Consider the following 18,848-nt stretch of genomic DNA (forward strand, 5'->3'; position numbering starts at 1 on the left):
CCTGGTTTAGATACTGGTTGTGAATTGGAAAATGCTGGAGACTTCTGAATATGATATAAATAATGAAGGGATTGGATACAAAACAATAACAATAGATAGGTTAATATAATTCCATTGGTGTGTTGAAAAACTTATGTCTGGCAGCAATGGTTAGGCCACACCTGGAGTCCTGCGTCCGGTTCTGGCCTCCTCAATTTAAGAAGGACGTTGAGACACTTGAAGGTGTCCAGAGAAGGGCAACAAGGCTGGGGAGGGGTCTGGAGCACAGCCCTGTGAGGAGAGGCTGAGGGAGCTGGGGTTGCTTAGCCTGGAGAAGAGGAGACTCAGGGGTGACCTTCTCGCTCTCTACAACTCCCTGAAGGGTGGTCATAGACAGGTGGGGGTTGGTCTCTTCTCCCAGGCACCCAGCACCGGAACAAGAGGACACAGTCTCAAGATGCACCAGGGGAGCTTCAGGCTGGATGTTAGGAAGAAGTTCTTCCCAGAGAGAGATTGTCCATTGGAATGTGCCGCCCTTGGAGTTGGTGGAGTCACCATCCCTGGAGGTGTTCAAAAAAGGCTTCGATGTAGCACGTGAGGCCATGGTTTAGTAGTCAGGAGGTGTCGGGTGATAGGTTGAACTGGGTGATCTCTGAGGTCTTTCCCAACCTTATTGATTCTATGATTCTGTAGTTGGTTTGCTCTCTCTTTGCTGCTGGCTCTGCTTCTGGGATTTTCAGCTCCACAAACTGACTGTAGAGAGAATGTTTTCTCAAGGTGTTGATTTTTGTGGCGTTACTGTGGTGTGGCAACAGTCCTGCTCATCTCTCAGCAAACTTTTTGGCTGTAGCTTGAGGCTCAGCACGTTCATGTAAATACAGCTCAAAATGTGCACACTAAGGCAGTGCAGAGCTCTTCCTCTGCTGAGATATGGCTTTGCATTAGATTATAGCTGTATGAAAGGTACTCTGGTCCTAGTGTATAAACATCCCGTGAAAAGGAAATGGGATATTCATTTCTCCTCTTTTGAGAGTTTGGGAAATGTCTCTCACTGGGCTTCTTCAAATAAATCCCTGATCTCCTCTGGAGCAGCTCATCTGGCGTGGCTCATCCAGTGACCCTCTGATGGTCTCGGGAGGCATTCAAGGAGCCACAGGGGTGAGGGGAAGTGTTAGGTTTGCCTCTGCTCCTGCTTTGCTGAGGTTGATGGCCTTTGATTTCTGTTTCAAAAGCATCCAGTGAGCCACACAGAGAGCTACAGCCTCTCTTTTATATTAACCCTTAGAGTAAACTTTAATCTAGTGCATTACTTCTGCTTTGCTTAAAAAGACCACATCTGTGTGAATGAAGTTGTAGCTCAGGGTTTGAACAGATAATTTGCGTAAGGCAGAGTTTTGAAGTAGCTGAGTTGCTAAATGATCACTAAAGGACTCTTTAATGATTCCTCTGGATTTCTCAGTCCTTCAGGAAGAGCATTTTGCAAAGAGTGCCATCCTTTGTAAGATGGTTGCCTGCAGAGGGGTGGAAGGCAGGATGGCATGAGTGGCTGGAGGGCAGCCTGGCTGGGAGAGACCTGGCAGTGCTGGGTGACAGCAGCTGAACATGAGCCAGCAGTGTGCCCAGAGTGCACAGAAAGCCCAGGGCATCTTGGCCTGGATCAAGAATGGTGTGGGCAGCTGGAGCAGGGATGGAATTCTGCCCCTGTGCTTGGCACTGGTGAGTGTTGTGTGCAGCTCTGGGCCCTCACTGCAAGAGAGAGCTTGAGGAGCTGGAGCAGGTCCAGGGGAGAGCAACCATCCTGGGGAAGGGACAGGAGGGAAAGGCTGATGAGGAGAGGCTGAGGGAGCTGGGGGTGTTCAGCCTGGAGAACAGGAGAGACCTTATTGCTCTCTACAACTACCTGAAAGGGGGTTGTAGTCAGGTGGGGGTCAGGCTCTTCTCCCAGGCAACTTGTGAGAGGATGAGAGGGCATGGCCTGAAGCTGTGCCGTAGGAGGTTTAGATTGGATGTTAGGAAGCACTTCCTCACAGAAAGGCTGATTAGGCACTGGGATGAACTGCCCAGGGTGGTGGAGTTGCCGTCACTGGAGGTGTTTAAAAAAAGCTTGGATGTGCCACTTGGTGATGTGGTGGTGTTAGCTCATAGGCTGGACTTGATGATCTCAGAGGTCTTTCCCAGCCTCAATAATTCTGTGATTCAGTAGGAAAGGGAAACCTGGTCACATTTTGCAGTAGTGCTGAGCACCATAGTGGTAACAGATTTGCTGAGACTGACTGAACTGGACTGTGGGGGAGGAAAGAGAGATGCTAGCTGTGTTTGCAGATTTTAAGCAAGACACTCATCACTGGAAAAATGGAGATATCTAGTGCATCCAGAAATTCATGTCATTGTAGACATTATCTTCAATACATTATGCTTTCTAGGGCTCTTTTACCTCATTGACTCTTCCTTTTACTGCTTTTTGTTGAGGAAGCCAATACGTGTGGAGCTTTGGTGAACATATGATCTGTGCCACGGTCTAGTCATGATGTCTGTGGTGACAGGTTAGACTTGATGATCTTTGAGGTCTCTTCCAACATTGGTGATACTGTAATACTGTGAATATATCTCAGAATATATTCATTTGCTTAAATATCCAATAGCATTCCATTAAATGTGTGATAGGGAGGTTCCATTTCACAGAATCCCAGAATGTTAGGGGATGGAAGGGACCTCAAAAGTTCATCCACTCCAACCCCCCTCCCAGAGCAGGAGCACCTAGAGCAGATCACACAGGAACACATCCAGGCAGGTTTTGAATATCTCCAGAGAAGGAGACTCCACAACCCCCCTGGGCAGCCTCTTCTAGGGCTCTGTCACCCTCACAGGGAAAAATTTCTTCCTCCTGTTTCCATGGCACTTCCTCTGCCTCAGCTTCCACCACTGCCCCTTGTGCTGGCATTGGGCATCCCCCAGCAGAGCCTGGCTTCAGCCTCTGGGCACTCACCCTGCACATCTTTATCAACAGGAATGAGTCCATTTTTCTCCAAGCTAAAGAGCTTCAGATCCCTCAGTCTCTCCTCCTAAGGGAGATGTTCCTCTTCCCTCATCATTTTTGTGGCTGTGTGCTGTTCCAGCAGCATGCAGTGCCCAGGGCATGTCCCCGTCACACATAGTACTTACTGGGTGTGATTTGAGGTTTTTTTCAGCCGTGTTTGGTGGTGAAGGATTTCATTTGAAAACAAACCGTATCTCATTCCAGTGTGGTGTTTGTAAATGTTTGGTACACAAGTGTCCCAGAGAGTTGTGTTTGTGGTTGCTGTCTCTGGGTTGCTTAGCCTGGAGAAGAGGAGGCTCAGGGGAGACCTTGCCGTCTACAACTACCTGTAGCCAAGTGGAGGTTGGTCTCTTCTCCCAGGCAAGCAGCACCAGAACAAGAGGACACAGTCTCAAGCTGTGCCAGGGGAGGTTTAGGCTGGATGTTAGGAATAAATTCTTCCCAGCAAGAGAGATTGGCCATTGGGATGTGCTGCCCAGGGAGATGTTGGAGTCACCATCCCTGGAGGTGTTTAGGAAGAGCCTGGATGAGGCACTTGGTGCCATGGTTTAGTTGATTAGATGGTGTTGGGTGATAGGTTGGACTGGATGATCTCTGAGGTCTTTTCCAACCTGGTTAATTCTGCATTCTGCTCTCTATTGGTCTTTTGTTGATGAGTGCTTTGACTAAAACCTAAGCAGTCTGCAGGAAACATGAGCATCTTGGGAGCTCCATGAATACCAGCACTGGAATCTAACCTAACCCAGTTGGGTGAAAGCTGTGGCTTCCTGTCTTGGTTTGGGAGAGCGCATTGCAGGCTTACTGACATGCGCCCTGCAGATTTAACTTCCGTAAATATTTCATCTCTCTCTTACGCTCAATTTAATCCCTCGAAGCCGTACGGCGCGGGAGACATCTGGCCTTGTGCTCCAGCAGCTGGCTTGCATTTGTGGGAGGCTTCCAGCAAGTGTCTTTTTCTTGCCAGCCGCAGAATGTCTTGGTGGCTGTGCAGGAGCAGTGGGAAATGCAGCCTAAGTGACAGCTTCAGCAACAAATGGCCTTAGTTTCAGTCTTTATTTGACTTAAGTACTGTCTAAGGCGTTTTGCCTTTCTGCCTAAACCATCAGAAAATATTGGGGGGTTTTAAGGTGAAAAAAGCAGGAGTAGCTTTTTCCCTTTTTCTTCCCCTCCTAGCCCCCCATTTTTTTCTTTATATTCCTCTTTTTTTTTAATATTTTTTCTTTTCCTTTTCCTTTTCCTTTTCCTTTTCCTTTTCCTTTTCCTTTTCCTTTTCCTTTTCCTTTTCCTTTTCCTTTTCCTTTTCCTTTTCCTTTTCCTTTTCCTTTTCCTTTTCCTTTTCCTTTTCCTTTTCCTTTTCCTTTTCTCTTCTTTTTTTTAAACCTTTTCTTTATTTTTTTCCCTTTTTTCCTGTTTGATTTATTTTCCTTTCCCCCACCCCCTTTTTTCCCCTCTTTTTTCTTTTTATTTTTCATGGCTTTTGTTTTTTTCCCCTTATTTTTCTTTTTTTGTCCCTTTTTATTTTATTCCTTCCTCTTTTATTTTTTTTTTCTTTTTACTTTTTTCTTTTTTTACTTCCTTTTATCCTTTTTATTTTTTCTGTTTTATTTTTTATTTTTTTTTTTTTTCCTGTTTTCTTTTTAACTTTTAACTTTTTCCTTTTCCTGTTTTGTTAATTTTTTCTTTTCCCTGTTTTCTCTTTTTTCCCCCTAGTTTTTATTTTTCCTGTTTTCCTGTTTCTTCCTTTTTGTTTTTTCCTTTACTTTTCTATTTTACTGTTCCTTTCTTTCTCTTTTTTCCTTTCCCTTTCCCTTTTCTTTTTCCCCTTCCCCCTTTTCCCCTTCCCCCTTTTCCCCTTCCCCCTTTTCCCCTTCCCCCTTTTCCCCTTCCCCCTTTTCCCCTTCCCCCTTCTTCTTTCTTTTCTTTTTCTTTGTTTATTTTTTCTTTTTTCCACACTTGTTTTTCTTTCCCTGTGTTTTTCCTTTCTTTCTTTTCTATTCCTTTGCTCTTTTGGTCACCTTATGAATTGGATAATAAATATATACCAGAAGGCATCAGTAAAAAGAAGGAAGATAAAAAGCTGTCTGCAGAAATTACCTTTTTTTGTAACATTTTGTACCTGATTCTGACCAAATTAGTTGTTAGTGACAATTCATTGCTTTAAAAAGAGGCAGAGACAGGAAAAATTCCAACTGTAGCTGCAATAAGGGAAATCGAGAGACGTTTCGTATTGTCACAATAAGCATTTGGGCTGGACAATTACAAGCAAACTGTCTGGGGAGGGGCTTGATCATGTGAAACATTTTGAGCATGGAATTGCTGTTCTGTATGGAGCAGAGGTACTTCTCCTTGGTTGTGGCTGTATTACATATACTCAGCTTTGCATTTCTCTTAGAATCACAGAATCAAACAGAATCACAGAATTAACCAGGCTGGAAAAGACCATTGCCTCTTGTCCTATCACAAGATGAGGCTGAGCAGAGCCTGTCCCCTCCCTCTTGATACCCAACCCTCAAATACTTTGCTGTAATTTGATTTTTGATTTGGAGCACTGTGTCCAGTTCTGGAGCCCCTATTACAGGCAGGATCTGGAGGTGCTGAAAGGTGTCCAGAGAAGGGCCATGAGGATGAGCAGAGGGCTGGAGCTCCTCTCCTATGAGGACAGGCTGAGAGAGGTGGGGTTGTTCAATCTGGAGAAGAGAAGGCTCTGAGGAGACCTAATTGTGGCCTTCCAGTATCTGAAGGGGGCTACAAGAAAGCTGGAGAGGGACTTTTGAGGGTGTCAGGAAGTGATAGGGCTGGGGGAATGGAGCAAAACTAGAAATGGGTAGATTCAGATTGGATGTGAGGAAGAAGTTGTTCCCCAGGAGGCTGGTGAGAGACTGGCACAGGTTGCCCAGGGAGGTGGTGGCAGCCTCATGCCTGGAGGTTTTTGCAGCCAGGCTGGATGTGGCTGTGAGCAACCTGCCCATGGCAGGGGGTTTGGAACTGGCCGATCCTTGAGGTCCCTTCCAACCCTGACAATTCTATGATTCTGTATTGTAGCTTTTTCATAAAACGCTGAGAAATTCTTCTTTCGGGGTGAAAAAGCCTTAGATTTCTCTGTGGGCATATGCCTGAGCCATGCACATGCTTTGTTTAATAACAAAATAGTACCACCAAAGAAGAGCAAACTAAATCTCATAAACACATCAGATGGAATGCTGCTGAGTTGGGGGAAGCATGGAAAGTGCCTGGGCAGTCGTTTATGTACAAATGTAACCTTAGCAACCACGTTTCTTTCAGCCCTGAGAGGGGGCTGCCAAACGTTTCCCTTGGCTACATCTTTGCACACTAACCTAGCATGCCACCACCAAGAGAAAAAAAAATGTGGTAAAAATACCTGCTCAATGTTATGTCTTTCCTTCTGTAACAAACAGTTTGTATTTAATTTAGGTGACAGAGACAAATACAGGCCTAGGCGATGTAAAAGCAAAGGGAGAATAAATTCTGTCTCTAAACCAAATTGTTTGGAAGAGGTGAAAAAACTCCAGGTTTCCTGCAAGTTATGCAAGTGGTGTGCTTGCAGAGGCCTTCCATAATTGAGCTTGCAGAGCCAGAGAAGAGCTGTGGTTCTTTGGTTAGGTTTATGAGGAGAGGCTGAAGGAGCTGGGGCTCATCATCTTGGAGAGGATACTGAGAGGTGACCTCTTTCATGTTGATAAAGATGTGCTGGGTGAGCGCCCAGAGGCTGGAGCCAGGCTCTGCTGGGGGATGCCCAATGCCAGCACAAGGGGCAGTGGTGAAAGCTGAGGCAGAGGAAGTTCCATGGGAACAGGAGGAAGAATTATTTCCCTGTGAGGGTGACAGAGCCCTGGAAGAGGCTGCCCAGGGGGGTTGTGGAGTCTCCCTCTCTGGAGATATTCAAGATCCGTCTGGCTGTGTTCCTGTGTGATCTGCTCTGTGTGCTCCTGCTCTGGCAGGGGGTTTGGGCTGGATGAGCTTTTGAGGCTCCTTCCAACCCCTAACATTCTGTGATTCCATGATTAACAGAGAACTTTGGTCCTTTGGTTAGGTTTAACAGAGAGTTTTGGTCCTGTGGATAGGTTGAACAGAGAGCTTTGGTCCGGTGGATAGGTTGAACAGAGAGCTTTGATCCTGTGGTTAGGTTGAACAGAGAGTTTTGGTCCTGTGGATAGGTTGAACACATATCTGAAGGCAAAAGGATTTTTCAGAGGTAACTAAAGGTATTGTTGTAAATATTTATTACTGTGTTGTATAGATCTATAATATGTATGGAAACCTGTGTTTCTGAAGCTGCTGGTGAAAATGGCAAGATTTTTCTTATTATGTGACAGCATGTGCCCTGGTGAGGCCCTGCCTGTAATACTGCATCCAGTTCTGGGCTCTCCAGTTCAGGAGGGACAGGGATCTGCTGGAGACAGTCCAACAGAGGGCTACAAGGATGCTGAAGGGACTGCAGCACTGCCTGGTGAGGAGAAGCTGAGAATCCTGGAGCTGTTTAGTCTGGAGAGGAGAAGACTGAGAGGGGATCTGATCAATATCTATAAACATCTGAGGGCTGGGGTCAAGAGGGAGGGGACAGGCTCTGCTCAGTTGCCCCCTGGGACAGGACAAGGGGCAATGGATATAAACTCCAGCACAGGAGGTTCCACCTCAACATGAGGAGGAACTTCTTCACTGTGAGGCTCCCAGAGCACTGGAACAGGCTACCCAGAGAGGTTGTGGAGTCTCCTTCTCTGGAGACTTTCAAGACCCATCTGGATATGTTCCTGTGTGACCTGTGCTAGATTCTCTGGTCCTGCTCTGGCAGGGGGGTTGGACTCTTAAGATCTCCAGAGGTCCCTTCCAGCCCCTAACATCCTGTGATTAATGCTTTTCACATTTCCAGTGTTTGTCAGCATAGTATTTCTTCTAGTGTGTGGACAGCATTGGGGAAACCCAAATCATAAGCAGAACTAAAGCCAGCCATTAAAGCCACCATTACAACCATTTAGTCAGAAATTAAACCACATCTTATTTGGTAAGAAAATAAACAAACTCCTCCTCCTTCTTTTTATTTTCCCCTCTCCAAAATTCTCTTGCCTGTTTAAGTGGTGCCTTGGTAGTGAGAGAAAAGAGAACCTTACTGAAGGAAGTAATACAACTCAGTTTTCTGAATAGGCAATTTGGTGTTCAGTCCACTCGTGTCCTTTTAAAGGTAAAATCCCAGAGTGGGAGTTAAAAGCCTTCAGTAGTACAATCCAATCTAGATACACATCTGATCTGTGGCTCCAGATCCACAGGAATTCTGTGCCTGAACCAAGTTAATGTCCTGGAGGGTTAGGCACAGAGATACCTCTGTGAATCTGGTCTGCTCTCGTGTTTCATCTTCTCTCCTGCAAGATGCAAATAAATAAAAATAATAATATAAAATAATATAAGAATATAACAATAATATAAGAAATAATATAAGAAGGGTCGGATGGAGGAACCTGGAAACTCCAGGCCAGTCAGCCTGACCTCAGTGCCAGGGAAAGTGATGGAGCAGATTATCCTGGGGGCAATAACTGCACACCTGAAGGATGGCCAAGGGCTCAGGTCCAGCCAACATGGATTTAGGAAGGGCAGGTCCTGCCTCTCCAACCTGATCTCCTTCTATGATCAGGTGACCCGTCTGGTGGACATGGAGAGGCCTGTGGATGTGGTCTACCTGGACTTCAGCAAGGCCTTTGACACCGTCCCCCACAGCAAACTGCTGGCTAAGCTGTCAGCCCATGGCTTGGACCACTACACTCTGTGCTGGGTTAGGAACTGGCTGGAGGGCCGGGCCCAGAGAGTGGTAGTGAATGGTGCCACAGCCAACTGGCAGCCAGTCACCAGTGGTGTGCCCCAGGGATCAGTGCTGGGCCCTGTCCTCTTCAACATCTTCATCGATGATCCGGATGAGGGGGTCGAGTCAGTCATCAGCAAGTTTGCAGATGACACCAAGTTAGGGGCAGATGTTGGTCAGTTAGAGGGTAGAAAGGCTCTGCAGAGGGACCTCGACCGACTGGACAGATGGGCAGAGTCCAATGGGATGGCTTTCAACAAGTCCAAGTGCCGAGTGCTGCACTTTGGCTATGGCAATCCCACGCAGAGCTACAGGCTGGGGTCAGAGTGGCTGGAGAGCTCCCAAACAGAGAGGGACCTGGGGGGTGCTGATCGACAGCCACCTGAACATGAGCCAGCAGTGTGCCCAGGTGGCCAAGAAGGCCAATGGCATCCTGGCCTGCATTAGGAATAGTGTGGCCAGCAGGAACAGGGAGGTCATTGTGCCCCTGTACTCTGCTTTGGTTAGGCCACACCTTGAGTCCTGTGTCCAGTTCTGGGCCCCTCAGTTTAAGAAGGACATTGAGACACTTGAAGGTGTCCAGAGAAGGGCAACAAGGCTGGGGAGAGGCCTTGAGCACAGCCCTGTGAGGAGAGGCTGAGGGAGCTGGGGTTGTTTAGCCTGGAGAAGAGGAGGCTCAGGGGTGACTTCATTGCCCTCTACAACTACCTGAAGGGAGGTTGTAGCCAGGAAGGGGTTGGTCTCTTCTCCCAGGCACCCAGCACCAGAACAAGGGGACACAGTCTCAAGCTGTGCCAGGGGAGGTTTAGTCTCAAGGTGAGGAGGAAGTTCTTCACCAAGCGAGTCATTCGTCATTGGAACGGGTTGCCCAGGGAGGTGGTGGAGTCCCCATCCCTGGAGGCGTTCAAGAGGAGATTGGACGTGGCACTTGGTGCCATGGTCTAGGCACGGGGTCTGTGTTGATAGGTTGGACTCGATGATCCTCGAGGTCCTTTCCAACCTAAGTTATACTGTGATACTGTGATACTGTGATACTCTGATATGAACAATATGAATACTATAAATAAAATCAATAGATAAATAGATATAATAAAAGTAAAATAACACTAGCATTGTAACACTAGCAATAATAATGTAAAAGTCATGATAATACAGTGAGAATGATAATAAAAATTAAAATCATATGATACTGAATAAATGATGATAATAATAATACTAATTTAATACTAATCATCATCATAATGTCATCTGACTCCATCCTGCTGTTTATGGGGGACATGAATTGAAAGCAGCTGTCCCCACTGGTGACAAAGGCCACAGATTTGTAGATATGGATATAAACAGTAGCAGAGTGTTGCTCTTCCATGTGCTGGAGCAGATGGCTTTCAAAATCTGAGTAGTCATATCACAGCTAACTTAGGCTGTACAGTAGATCAAGCTGCCCTGAGAAAACCAGTATCAGTCAAGTTTCCTTTGCAGGCGGGCAAAGAGAATGTTGTCATTACAGGGTCACAGGATGTTAGGGGTTGGAAAGGACCTCCCAGTCCTGTGTCCCATTCTGGGCTCCTCAATTCAAGAAGGACATTGAGACACTTGAACATGTCCAGAGAAGGGCAACGAGGCTGGGGAGGGGTCTGGAGCACAGCCCTGTGAGGAGAGGCTGAGGGAGCTGGGGTTGCTTAGCCTGGAGAAGAGGAGGCTCAGGGGAGACCTCATTGCTCTCTATAATTACCTGAAGGGAGGTTGTAGCCAGGTGGGGGTTGGTCTCTTCTCCCAGGCAAGCAGCACCAGAACAAGAGGACACAGTCTCAAGCTGTGCCAGAGGAGGTTTAGGCTGGAGGTGAGGAGAAAGTTCTACCCAGAAAGAGAAATTGGCCATTGGAATGTGTTGCCCAGGGAGGTGGTGGAGTCCCCATCCCTGGAGGTGTTCAAGAGGGGATTGGATGTGGCACTTGGTGCCATGGTTTAGTTGTCATGATGTGTGAGGTATTAGGTAATAGGTTGGACTTGATGATCTCTGAGGTCTTTTCCAACCTTACTGATTCTATGATACTTGCTCATGGAGTGAAAGCAGCCCTGTTTTGGCCTCCTCACAAGAACTGTTGGAGGCATTTGTTGGAGGAAGGGCTCCTGCCTGAACCTCACTACTCCAAACTAAATCTGTTCATCTGGGCTCCTGGCTCATCTCAGCCAAAGAGTTTAACCAAGTGCATAATGTACCCAAGTGAATACATTTTAGCCTGACACATAGAAAGGCAATTTATAGATCTAAAAGGATGGGAAGCCTGGAAACACTGCCTGGTTTATGGTAAGGTTTTACATTCAGAGCAAGTGACACTACCCAAGCACAAAACTGGATTAAAATACCCTTACTTGGTGGTAATTCTCCACAGAAAGAGTGATTGTCCGTTGGAATGGGCTGCCCAGGGAGGTGGTGGAGTCACCTTCACTGGAAGTGTTTAAGACTCTATGAGGCACTTGGTGCCATGGATTAGTTGATTAGATGGTGTTGGGTGATAGGTTGGACTTCATGAACTCAAAGGTCGTTTCCAAGCTGGTTAATTCTATATTCTGTACCTTGCACATGTGACCTCTGTTTGACCTCTGTGCATATTCATCACTCTGCAGTGTTTAATTGCATGATAACAGATTAGCTTTTCCTTTGGCCCCCTGTTCTTTTCACTCCAAAGGACAAGCAGCACTTGCTTAATGAGTCTCCATTCAGAACTTCATTTTAGCTGCATTGTTCAATGTGTGACCGGTACCTTATTTACTACATGCTAGTCTAACCCTGCTGAGGCCCTAATTGCTAATTTGCTGGCTTGTTGTTCTCCTGAGAGACCCATCATTATAGTATCTGAGTGTTCATTAACTTCAGTTTAGTTTCACAAATCCTCCTGGTTAGACAAAGAGGTATCTGTTGTGTCCCCCCCAGCAGTTCACAGGTGGAGCATAGAGGCAGAGGACAGTTAGTGTCCTTGTGGCATTGTTGGAATGTGAAGCAATGTGCAGTTATAGATCACTGATTAATCTGTCTCACTGCAAAGGGAATTGTTTGTTGAATGTAAAGGAAGGTGAGACCACAGCTGCAATCCTGTGTCCAGTTCTGGGCTCCCCAGTTCCAGAGAGACAGAGACCTGCTGGAGAGAGTCCAAGGGAGAGCCAGGAGGATGCTTAGGGGACTTGAGCATCTCCCCTGGGAAGAGAGACTGAGAGCCCTGGGGCTGTTTAGTCTGGAGAAGAGAAGGCTGAGAGGGGATCTGATCAATGTCTATCAATAGCTGAAGGCTGGGGGTGAAGTGGAGGGGGCCAAGCTCTTTTGGGTGGTGCACAGCAATAAGGCAAGGAACAATGGAGACAAACTTGAACAGAGAAGGTTTCAGCTCAACATGAGGAGAAACTTCTTTGCAGTGAGGGTTCCAGAGCCCTGGAACAGGCTGCCCAGAGAGGTTGTGGAGTCTCCTTCTGTGGAGCCTTTCCAACCCCCCCTGGATGCATTCCTGTGCAGACTGCCCTGGGTGATGCTGCTTTTGGCAGGGGGCTTGGACCCAATGATCTCTGGAGGTCTCTTCCAGCCTCTAACATTCTATGATTCTATGGTTCCATGGCAGGCTGTGGTTTCACATCTGGGTAAATAAAAGCAGTCTAACCTAAGCATGCAAGCATCAGTGTAGTCCTTGTGGCTATTGATCCCTACCTCCACTTGTCCCTGGCAGTAAGCTAAATGATGACGCAGATTGATGTCAAAATGATCCCACAAAACCATGGGAAACCAATTTTTGTGGCATCATTTTGTCATCGATGTTTTAAGGGAAGCGTGTTCTGATGTTGACTAAAATCCACTTGTGAAATCATGCTGGTTTTATACTATATGCTCAGTTTAAGGCACTTTGGGCTCAATCCTGTGGCACTTATCAAGGCAAAGCACCTTATTGTGGCATTCCAGTATCTGAAGGGGGCTACAAGAAAGCTGGGGAGGGACTTTCTAGGGTGTCATGGAGTGATAGGACTGGGGGGAATGGAGCAAAACTAGAAATGGGTAGATTCAGATTGGATGTTAGGAAGAAGTTCTTCCCCTTGAGGGTGGTGAGAGCCTGGCAGAGGTTGCCCAGGGAAGTGGTGGAAGCCTCATCCCTGGAAGTTTTGAAGGCCAGGCTGGATGTGGCTGTGAGCAACCTGCTGTAGTGTGAGGAATAGAATAGAATAGAATAGAATAGACCAGACCAGACCAGACCAGACCAGACCAGGTTGGAAGAGACCTTCAAGATCATCGTGTCCAACCTATCATCCAACACTACCTGCCCAGGCCCTGCGCAGCCTATATTGGTGCTTTGGATTGCCCTGACCCAGCTGCAGGACCTTGCACTTCGTCTTGTTGAACCTCATGAGGTTGTCATGGGCTCACCTCTCCAGCCTGTCAAGGTCCCTCTGCATGGATCCCTTCCCTCCAGTTGTCAGCTGCACCACACAGCTTGGTGTCCTCAGAGAAGTTGCTGAAGGTGCCTCAATACCACTATCCATGGCACCCACAAAGATGTTAAACAAGCCTGGTCCCAATACTGATCCCTAAGGGACTCCACTTGTCACTGGCCTCCACTTGGCCATGTACCCATTGACAGCCACTCTCTGGGTGTGGCCATCAAGCCAGTCCTTTATCCACTGAATGCTCCATCCATGGAACCCACCCTGCACCAGCCTGGTGACCAGGATGTGGTGCAGGACAGTGTCGAAGGCTTTACTCAGGTCCAGGTCAATGGTGCCAGTTGCTCAGCCTTCATCTATTAATGTTGTGTGCCGCTGGTAAGAATATGGGCCTTTAAGGGGGGGAAGAGAAAACTCCATTTGGAAACACTTTAAACAGCTTTTTATTTGGGCTCACACTCTTGGTGGTGTAGGAATAAAGGAGATCAAAACTCAGGGTAATGTGTGCATCGAGGTCTGAATTTCAGTGTAAGTGAACTGTGGGGTTTTCTCTTTATGGAAATGTTTTAACTGGTGCTCAGTGCAGCACTGGAGTTAGCTTCTGCTTTGTAGACTTTGGAGCGTGGTTCACTGCTCATCTTACATCCACAGCTCCCTCCACAGCATTCATTTCAACCAGAGGGAGGAACTCGGTATCTCACAGGATCAGGTTATTACTTGGATGGCTTTTGTAGCCCTGTAATGCCTAATGCCACCTGGCAGAGATCTTTATTTTTACTTTGATTTATACTGTAGAAGAGAAAAAGCTGTTTCTGCTGGTGTTAGCAGTCAGCTGTTGGATGTTTTAGCTCTGCTGTTCAGGGAGGGGGTTTGCGCTTCTCTGCCACTTTCATCCCTTGCTTCTAGGAAAGACATTTTTTACTTAAGCAAAACATGGCCTCTCCCTGTCAGCAGCTGGGAGAAGGAGGATTAAGTTCTCTAAACAAAGCTCAGTGCCCTTGTCAGGCCTGTCTTTTCAGAAAGTCTCCAAAGCTGTAATAATCAAAAGGCAGGTTTCAGGCAAAGCCTTCTTTCCAAACACCTGTGCCTGCTTTCCAAAGGACAAAGCTGAACACTGCATCCTCACAGTGATTTTACGCTCCAGTGGTACCACAGTACATTGGAGATTGGAAGGGACCTCCAGAGATCACTGAGTCCAACCCCCCTGCCAAAAGCAGGATTACCCAGGGTAGTCTGCACAGGAATGCATCCAGGTGAGTTTGGAAAGTCTCCAGAGAAGGAGACTCCACAACCTCTCTGGGCAGCCTGCTCCAGGGCTCTGGCACCTTCACTGCAAAGAAGTTTCTCCTCATGTTGAGCTGAAACCTTCTATGCTCAAGCTTGAACCTGTTGTTCCTTGTCTTATAACTGTGCACCACTGAAAAGAGCTTGGCCCCCTCCCCTTGACACCCACCCCTCAGATATTTGTAGACATCCACCTGGTACACCCAGGGCTGCCTGAAACTCAGTGGACACAGACTGTAAAGAAATTCAAGCTGTTTCTGCAGTGTAGTGAGCACTTGGTATCTCTTTCCTTGAGCTGCCTGAGATAAGATCATAGAATCACAGAATGGTCTGGGATGGAAGGGGCCTCCAAAAGTCATCTAGTCCAACCTCCCTGCAGAAAATGGGAGCATCCTCTACTAGATCAGGTTGCTCAGAGTCTTGCACAGTCTGACCTTGAGTATCTCCAGGGATGGGGCCTCAGCTACCATCCTGAGCAGCCTGTTCCAATGTCCACCATCCTTATGGTAAAGAACTTGTTCCTAACATCCAATCTAAACTTGTCTAATTTGAAGTCACTGTCCCTCTTCCTATCACTGCAGGCCTTTGTCAACAATCCCTCTCCATCCTTCTTATCACCTTTGGAAGGAGGGGAAGGCTTCTCGAGGTATGTTCAAGGAAGCTGTTAGATTATGTAGGAATAAAATTAGGGAGGCTAAGGCCCAGCTGGAACTGAAGCTGGCCACCTCAGTCAAAGATAATAAAAAGCATTTTTATAAATATATTAACAATAAGAAGAAGGGCAGGAAGAACCTGAACTCCCTAGTGGACCTGGAGGGGAACACAGTTACTGAGGATGAGGATAAAGCTGAGGTCCTGAACACCTTCTTTACCTCAATGTTTAACAGCAAGGCAGCAGGAGTTCAGGACGAGTGGTCTCCGGAGCTGGGCGTTGGGGTCGGGGAGCAGAGTAATACCCTGGAAATCCATGAGGAGTTAGTTCGGGACCTGCTGAGCCACTTGGATATCCACAAGTCCATGGGACCAGATGGGATCCATCCTAGGGTGCTGAGAGAGCTGGCGGATGTGCTAGCTAGGCCACTCTCCATCATTTTCCTCCAGTCCTGGCTCACTGGTGAGGTCCCAGATGACTGGAAACTGGCCAACGTGGTCCCCATCCACAAGAAGGGTCGGATGGAGGAACCTGGAAACTACAGGCCAGTCAGCCTGACCTCAGTGCCAGGGAAAGTGATGGAGCAGATTATCCTGGCAGCAATAACTGCGCACCTGAAGGATGGCCAAGGGCTCAGGTCCAGCCAACATGGATTCAGGAAGGGCAGATCCTGCCTCTCCAACCTGATCTCTTTCTATGATCAGGTGACCCGTCTGGTGGATGTGGGGAGGCCTGTGGATGTGGTCTACCTAGACTTCAGCAAGGCCTTTGACACCGTCCCCCACAGCAAACTGCTGACTAAGCTGTCAGCCTGTGGATTGGACCACTACACTCTGTGCTGGGTTAGGAACTGGCTGGAGGGCCGGGCCCAGAGAGTGGTCGTGAACGGTGCCGCATCCAGCTGGAGGCCAGTCACCAGTGGTGTCCCCCAGGGATCAGTGCTGGGCCCTGTCCTCTTCAACATATTCGTTGATGATCTGGATGAAGGGGTAGAGTCAGTCATCAGCAAGTTTGCAGATGACACAAAGTTAGGGGCAGATGTTAGTCAATTAGAGGGTAGAAAGGCTCTGCAGAGGGACCTCGACCGACTGGAAAGATGGGCAGAGTCCAATGGGATGGCTTTCAACAAGTCCAAGTGCCGAGTGCTGCACTTTGGCTATGGCAATCCCATGCAGAGGTATAGGCTGGAGTCGGAGTGGCTGGAGAGCTCCCAGACAGAGAGGGACCTGGGTGTGCTGATCGACAGCCACCTGAATATGAGCCAGCAGTGTGCTCAGGTGGCCAGGAGGGCCAATAGCATCCTGGCCTGCATTAGGAATAGTGTGGCCAGCAGGAGCAGGGAGGTCATAGTGCCCCTGTACTCTGCTCTGGTTAGGCCGCACCTTGAGTACTGTGTCCAGTTCTGGGCTCCTCAGTTTAAGAAGGACATTGAGACACTTGAGCGTGTCCAGAGAAGGGCAACAAGGCTGGTGAGAGGCCTTGAACACAAGCCCTATGAGGAGAGGCTGAGGGAGCTGGGGTTGTTTAGCCTGGAGAAGAGGAGGCTCAGGGGTGACCTTATTGCCCTCTACAACTACCTGACGGGTGGTTGTAGCCAGGAGGGAGTTGGCCTCTTCTCCCAGGCAACCAGCACCAGAACAAGGGGACACAGTCTCAAGCTGCGCCAGGGGAGGTTCAGACTCGAGGTGAGGAGGAAGTTCTTCACTGAGCGAGTCATTCGGCATTGGAATGGGTTGCCCAGGGAGGTGGTTGAGTCATCGACCCTGGAGGCGTTCAAGGGGAGATTGGACGTGGCACTTGGTGCCATGGTCTAGTCATGGGGTCTGCGATGTCAGGTTGGACTCGATGATCCTCGAGGTCCTTTCCAACCTAAGTGATACTGTGATACTGTGTGAGGCCCTCTTCAGGTACTGGAATACTGCTGTTAGGTCTCTCTGGAGCCTTCTTTTCTCCCAGCTGAACAATCCCTGCTCCTTCAGCCAGTCCTCATAAGAGGGGTGTTCCAGTCCCCTCATCATTTTCATGCTGTCCTCTGGACCCACTCCAAGTAACATTTTCTCTCCCTTCTTCAAAGCATTCATTTGCAGCTGTGCCTTCCTGGAGTTGGGTGCTGCTGGCACATCCCTGCTGCGCTCAGGGAGATGCTCTCTCAATGGCACAGAGGGAGATGAAAGAAAAAAGTGAAAGTCAATTAAAATAGTTATGATGCTTTAAACATTAGGAGGTTTGGATTTAAGTTTTGAATGAGTCAAGTTTGTATTTTGGGGTAAATTTGTAAAGAGTGACAGAAAGTAAGTCTAGAAAGAAGTTTGAATTGTCTAGGCTGTCCCTCTGCCTCAAGACAGAATCACAGAAACTTTCAGGTTGGAACAGACCCTCAGGATCACCAAGTCCAACCATGAACCCTACTCTGCAAGGGTCACCACTAAACCAGAGCCCCAAGCACCACATCCAAACCACCTTGAAACACAGCCAGGCTTGGGGACTCCACCACCTCCCTGGGCAGCACATTCCAATGCCTGACCACTCTTGATGGCAAAAAGTACTTCCTACTGTCCAGTCTAAACCTACCCAGTTGCAGCTTGAGGCCATTCTCTCTTGTTCTATCACCTGTGAGAAGAGACCACCACCAACCTCTCCACAAGGTCCTTTCAGGTAGCTGTAGACAGCAATGAGGTCTCCCCTCAGCCTCCTCTGTTTCACACTAACCATCCCCAGCTTCTTCAGTTGCTCTTCATCAAATTTATTCTCCTTCCCCAGCTTCGTTGTCCTCCTCTGCACTGGCTCACAGGACCTGGAGAGGAATCAGTGCTGTGGCTGCTTCCTGTCATCTGCAATTCCCCATGTCAGTATTCTTGCTAACCTTTTCAAATAATCCAAGAATATGTGGCTGACATCTGAAACAACACATTTGTTCCTAGCAGCACAAGGCTAGAGCCAGAGGAGCTCGTTGTAAAGCTCTGTTTCTACCAGACAGCAATCCCTATTGAAGCTTATTAAAGTCATGTGTTCCATTTTTATTTTCCTTTTTTTTTTTTTCCCCTTTTCATAATTGCCCCCATTCAATCCATGGCAGGCAGCCAGGAAAGCACTAAGTGGAAGTTTCTGTCGGTCCACCTGTCTTTCTGCAGCTAACAGAGTGTGCCGGTTCTTGTCTCGCAGACGTTACACAATTCATTGTCAGAGGAACCTGGTATATATAGACTCAAGATAAATTAGTTCAAGGCAGGGCCAAAGCCATTCAGCTGCACTCCTTTGTATAGCAAGTCCTATATTTATTGTACAGAGTGACACATTAATACTCTGCTTGGGTGAAGAGCGAAGCATAAGTCAGCAGGTTGAGGGAGGTGATCCTCCCCCTCTGCTCTGCTAGGGTGAGACCACACCTCAAGTACTGTGTCAAGTTCTGGAGTCCCTGTTAGAAGAAGGATCTGGAGGTGCTGGAAGGTGTCCAGAGAAGGGCCACGAGGATGAGCAGAGGGCTGGAGCTGCTCTGCTATGGAGACAGACTGAGAGAGTTGGGGCTGTTCAGTCTGGAGAAGAGAAGACTCAGAGGAGACCTAATTGTGGCCTTCCAGAATCTGAAGGGGGCTGCAAGAAAGCTGGGGAGGGACTTTTGAGGGTGTCAGGGAGTGATAGGACTGGGGGGAATGGAACAAAACTAG

General features: G+C 47.8%; 1 protein-coding gene across 2 annotated transcripts in view; it reads left to right on the forward strand.

Annotated features, from left to right (window-relative positions):
- BMPR1B (bone morphogenetic protein receptor type 1B) overlaps positions 1-18,848 on the forward strand; it is a 318,882-nt gene that overhangs the window by 196,513 nt on the left and 103,521 nt on the right. The gene's annotated exons all lie outside the window — the stretch shown is intronic.

This window comes from Melanerpes formicivorus, unplaced genomic scaffold (assembly GCF_026170545.1).
Source record: "Melanerpes formicivorus ecotype bairdi unplaced genomic scaffold, bMelFor1.0.p_v2 SCAF_4, whole genome shotgun sequence".
NCBI lineage: Eukaryota > Metazoa > Chordata > Aves > Piciformes > Picidae > Melanerpes > Melanerpes formicivorus.